Below are 6,000 nucleotides of genomic sequence, written 5' to 3'. Positions count from 1 at the left end.
TTTTACATAAGAAATATATTTACAATAATAAACTGGGGAAAATAATTTGTAATATTTAATTCTTATCATAAATAACAAGAAATACATTTAAAACACTTCCTCTTTCTATATACCTATGCCTTTTGTCCTTCAAATATAGTGAAGTTATATGAAGTTATTTGCATAAGTATATTTGGTCAAGACATACAGTAATCGAATATGTGTGCCTAAATGCTGCTGGTTCACTTTTGAGAAATTTGTATACCAGAAATCAATCAGAGACCCCACCCCAATCTTTCCCCAAAATAATAATAATAATAATAATAATAATAATAATAATAATAATAATAATAATAATAATAATAATAATAATAATAAATGGCAGGCTGGATTTAATGTTCCATCAAACAGTCCTGCTTCCACTTTTGTTATTTTTTCAGCAGACTGAGAATAAAAACATAATCTTTCAAATGTTTTGGTTTTTGGCTACTTACAGATACTTAGAGCTTTTGTAATTGTTGTGTGTTTTTTTGTAAACATTCATACATAGAAAACATGGCCCTGTCACTGGTGGCATTTCCTATTTTCCACCTTGTTATCTATGGCTTTGGGTTTGGGGGTGGGGGAGTGGGGGAGGTGGCTCACGTGCAGCACAATCTAGCAACAGACAGCTAAAAATAGATCAGCCTCGCTCTGTTCCCGAAAACAGAGATCCGATGAATGAGCATGTTTCTAATATCCACTTAATTGAAAAATTCATGAGATTAATCTGGCGAACACTTTGCGGTTTTTTTTTTGTGTGAGAAACATTGTTTTGTTGAAACAAAAAATCCTGGCTTCCACACTAAATGATTTCTATATCGACAGGCTTTAATGGTGCTTTTATAGTCCATCATCAAATAGTAAAAGCTGCAGATAGTGGAAACAGAAGCTGTGTGTAATCTATTTGCATCCAGGGTTGTGTAATTAAATAATCAAGGCTCTGTGATTTCAGCTGATTAGTTTTTCTAATTAAATCGTACACATGGTTTTTGCACTTTGAAACATTTTCCAGGTCCGAGATTGAATACACTTAATCTTCTACAATGGAAGAGTGCATTACAGACCATGCATTACAGTTTAACCACAGAGGTTAAAAAGCAACACTGTGTATTTTAATTTTGAGTAAGTGCTATTAGAGAGGAGGCTGATCTCCTCTGGTTATGGTAAGACCAGCTATAAGGAATGCTAGCTGATCAGTGAGGTAAAGTGAACACTGGGGCTTCCAGATATCCAATTTGACAGAAAGAGCAATGTTAAGACTTTAGCGACCTTAGTGACTTTAGATTTGATTTTTAAGCTTGGAAAAAATAATTAAAATAATAATAAAAATACACTTCTGTTCAAAAGTTTGGGATCAGTAAAAATTTAATGTTTTTAAAAAAGGTTCTTATGCTCATCAGGGCTGCATTTATTTGATGAAAAATACAGAAAAAAAACATTGTTGCAATTTTAAATAACAGTTTTCTATTTTAATATACTTTAAAATATGATTTATTCTTGTGATACAAAGCTGAATTTTCTTTAGCCATTACTCCAGTCTTCAGTGTCACATGATCCTTCAAAAATAATTCTAATATGCTGATTTATAATTAATGTTTTTTGCTGCATGATATTATTATTTATTTATTTATTTATTTATTTTGAAACTTGTGCTACTTTTTTAGGATTCTTTGATGAATAAATAGTTTAAAAAGTACATAATTTATTTAAAATATAAATCTTTTGTAACAATATACAGTACACTACCATTATTTCTTTCTTTTTTTGAAAGAAATTAATACTTTTATTCAGCATGGATGTGTTAAATTGATCAAAAGTGATAGCAAAACAAACTTATATTGTTAGAAAAGATGGGTTTAGTTTTAGTTAATGATAATAACCATGGCTAAAATTAAGAACTAAACTTACTAAGTAGCAGACTGCATTTGATCATTTATATTTTGATTTGACTGAATTCATTAATATTACCAGCATTGTAAGCTTTTTTACATACATGTTCGGTTTCTGAAGTGGGATGGGGCGTCCAGAGAGGGAAATATAGCATTGGCATGATGCCCTCCTGGATGTTGTAGTGCCCTCTCTCGGACGTCACGCCCCTGGGCTCGTGCTCAAAAGCCCATATGGTTAACCTGGCCCAGAACATAGGGAGCTATTTGGAAAATGTTATTAGTTAGGACCCAAATAATTTTCAATAAATGAGAGGGGCAGGCGGAATTTAGAGCAGACACAATAAATTATCTCAGGACATCACCTAAATCACTTCTGTACAGCAGGTCTTGCTACTTAATACAAGACACTACAGATATTCACTGGTCAGTTTTGAGATTTTAGACTATTTGGCTAGTGGAAAGAAAACACTTATTTTTAAAATACACTTATTTTATTGTCCTTTATATACTAGCATATGTAGAGTTAAATTACAAAATGAGAAAATGTCCACTTCAGTTGCACTTACACACACTAAACTTTACAGTTTTATTCCTGTCTATATTCTGAAAATTTTTACAGAGGGGTTTGTTCATATATCAGTATTTTCTGATTTATGGAGTGATAAAAAGAGAAATCCATGAACCCATCTGTAAAATCTTTGACTCTAATACTGATATGATGATAATGATACAAGAATTTTGAACATGGGTTTATCCAGTTTCTAGAAATGTATGCAAAATATTTAATTAGATAATTTCATTTACATATTTAAAAATAACGTACACACAAACACACACACTGATCAGACACAGCATTAAAACCACCAACAGCTGAAGTGAATTACATTGATAATCGTATTAAAATGGCACCTGTCAAGGGTTCAGTTCAGTATTTGAATTCAGTTCTTAAATTTCATGTGGGGCAGGAGAAAAGATCTGAGTGACTTTGACAAGGGCTTAATAGTGATGGCTAGATGACTGGTTCAGAGCATCTCCAAAACGGCAAGTCTTGTGGGGTGTTCCTGATATGCAGTGGTTAGTACTTAAAGTGGTGCAAGGAGGGACAGCTGGTGAACCAGTGTGAGGGTCATGGGCACCCAAGGCTCTCTGATGCATGAGGGGAGTGAAGGCAAGCCTGTCTTGTCTGATATCACAGAAGAGCTACTGTAGCTCAGAATGCTGAAAAACATGCTGGCCATGATAGAAAGGTTTCAGAACACACTGTGCATTGCAGTTTGCTGTGTAGCTGCAGACCATTTAAGACTGGGTCACACAAAGCCGACTTCAGAGAACCAGTGGCGACGAAAGCCAACGGTGTTGTTGCCTCATGTCGACTGCTTCTGGACTAAAAGCTCTGTTTAGACACACCACACTGAATACAGATGAATGCAAACTAGTATGTGCTTTCTGTGCCTGCATAAGAGGAATTAAATGTCTATATCAGCAGGTAACAACAGAAACTGAAACAAGGATATACGCAATACCTGTATACACAGACATACAAAACATAAACAAAGCAGAGCTTGCTTACCATTTTGAATATCAGTTATGTTGATAACTTTCTTCATTTTAAGCGACTCGTTGTTATGAAAATATCTGCGTACTGAAATGCTCAGGTAGGATGATGTAACATTAGAACAGCCTTCTGTCTATCCTTCTGCCATGACAAAAAGTTCAAGGTGTTACCTTGGTCACCAAATTCCACGAATTCATCCGAATGAGCTTCTATGGGACGTGCTGGACTGACAAATCCAGTCCATGGGCTCAAAGGATCTACTGCTAATATCTCGGTGCCAGATACCACTGAACACGTTTAACGATTCTGTGGAGTCCATGCCTCAATGCACCAGATCTGTTTTCACTATTGACTATTTGAACAGCATTTTGTGGAATTCTGTTGGTCTAATGTGAGTTTTAGTTTCACATAATTTACATTTCTTAGTATTTATGACTTAAAAGGTCCCATAAACTGGGAAATATGTCATTGTGTAGTTGCTTTCTTTACAGTGACCTTCCATATAAAATTGGTTTTAACATCCAGACCACAAGGAAAGTCAATGGCTCTTACTATGAACTGTCCATACCTGGTTCCAGGACTATCACCCAGTGTCATTCAAAATGTTTCTCTTGAGGAGGATCCCTTACCAAAAAAGTAGTATACTTTAAGTTTATTTTATTAAGTTTACTTAAGTAAAGTATTTTTAAGTATACTTAATGCATTAAGTATACAAATATCAGTGTTCTAGTAGTATACTTGTAAGTGTACTGTTTCAGTACTCATTGGGACTAAATTGGCCCACTTTCTAGTATATAAAAGTTTACTTTTAAGCATGCTTTTAGTATAACAGTAGCAAACTTTGAGTACACAACTAGTTAACCTCTATGTTTGTATTGCAATTATACTAAAAGTGAACTTATAGGTATACTGATAGTTTACTAATTAAATACCTTGTTCACTTTGAAGTATAGTCTCGGTAAACTACTAGTTTAGTAGTTTTATACTGCAAGTATACTCATAAGTTTTCTTTAAGTGAACTTTACATCATACTTTAAGCATACTACTATGTCCCTTTTTAGGTTTGAATTTGTATATATTTTGTTATATGAATATCTGAACATACAAAACATCCTAAGAAAGAACAGGGTATCTGCTTGTAAACAAAAACATTTTATTCTAGCTTTATGCATTCTTTTTTTTAAACACATTAATGTGGTTAAGTTTCATAAAAAATAAAGAAATAACATTTTGAACAAAATGCTGAAAAAAGACTATGAATTGGATTCAGAATGATAATCAAAATGTAGATGGAGTCAATCAACACCCCAAAGCTAGACTGTAATTATTACCTCTTTACCTCGGTCGACATTTTATTCCATAACATTACAGATTTGATGCTGTTTCATGTCAGATGATCGTGTTGCATGTGTTAGTATCTGTTGTTTCTTCTTCTTCACTTGTGTTTTTTTGGAAATTCTGTACAGAAGATGTGTACTAGCGCCCTCTACCGTATAACAATGAAAACACCGATTCTAGGAGCACAAGTATAGCTCAAATATATTTAGACTCTTTGTAAGTATAAGTAAAGTATACTTAAATGTCATTTTAGGTATATTTCTGAGAAGTAAATAAAGCCCATTTCTAAGAAGTACATAAAAGGTAAACTAAAAGCATACTTTCCTATTTTTAGTTTAAAATAAGTATATTAATAGCACACTTGAATAAACTTCTTTTTCATAAGGGATGACATTGTGATTGTTACAGTTCTAGTTTCACATCTTCATAATGTTGTTTGTTGGTGAACCTCTAAGACAGTTCTGAATTCAAAATCTTTGAGAGCAAAGGCTATACTGTACGTATTTTTTGGCAACAGTCTCTTCACATTGTTTCATTGCATGTTTTTGGACTTGTTGCTTGGTCCTCACAAACAAATTACACTACATCAAATATTTAGAGGACTCCACATGAACATATCTATTTTTATCCAACAAAGCCACCTCCCAGAGCAGACAGCTTAACAGAGGAGTTAGGGCACTTTCTAAAAACAGCATGCACGTTTTCAGGCAATGAGGACTCATGAGCGAGAAGGGTTTTAAACAGAGCAGGGCTTCAAAGCTTCTGCGCTCCACCATCTCTCTCCCAAAGCTGTCGCTAGCACGGACACTTCATATTAGCGTCAGTACCCATGGGACTCAGCGCAAGAAACCCTGACTGACTTCTGTACTGCAGGCGACAAGCCGCCGAGACCCAAAGGAACTGAGCTGTCCTGGCTTTCCCCCGCTCCTACCTCTCTTCTTTTTATTCCTTCCCATAATGTTGAACTTCTAGGCAGCTAACATTATTGTATATGCGGCTGACAATTGTAGCAACAGATTAGACTCAGTGTAGTCAACAAGACCTTAAGACAGCATGGGATATCTGAACAAAGTTCTGCGGAGAATGAGATTTCAGTTCTACTCCAAAAAGGGGAGTATAAAATGTGCCTTGTTACTCGAAATGTGTCACCATGTCATTTTAATTATTTAGCATGTACGGCTCAGCAATTATGAATTT

Source organism: Cyprinus carpio, chromosome A1 (genome assembly GCF_018340385.1).
Source record: "Cyprinus carpio isolate SPL01 chromosome A1, ASM1834038v1, whole genome shotgun sequence".
NCBI lineage: Eukaryota > Metazoa > Chordata > Actinopteri > Cypriniformes > Cyprinidae > Cyprinus > Cyprinus carpio.
This window is presented reverse-complemented; position numbering follows the sequence as displayed.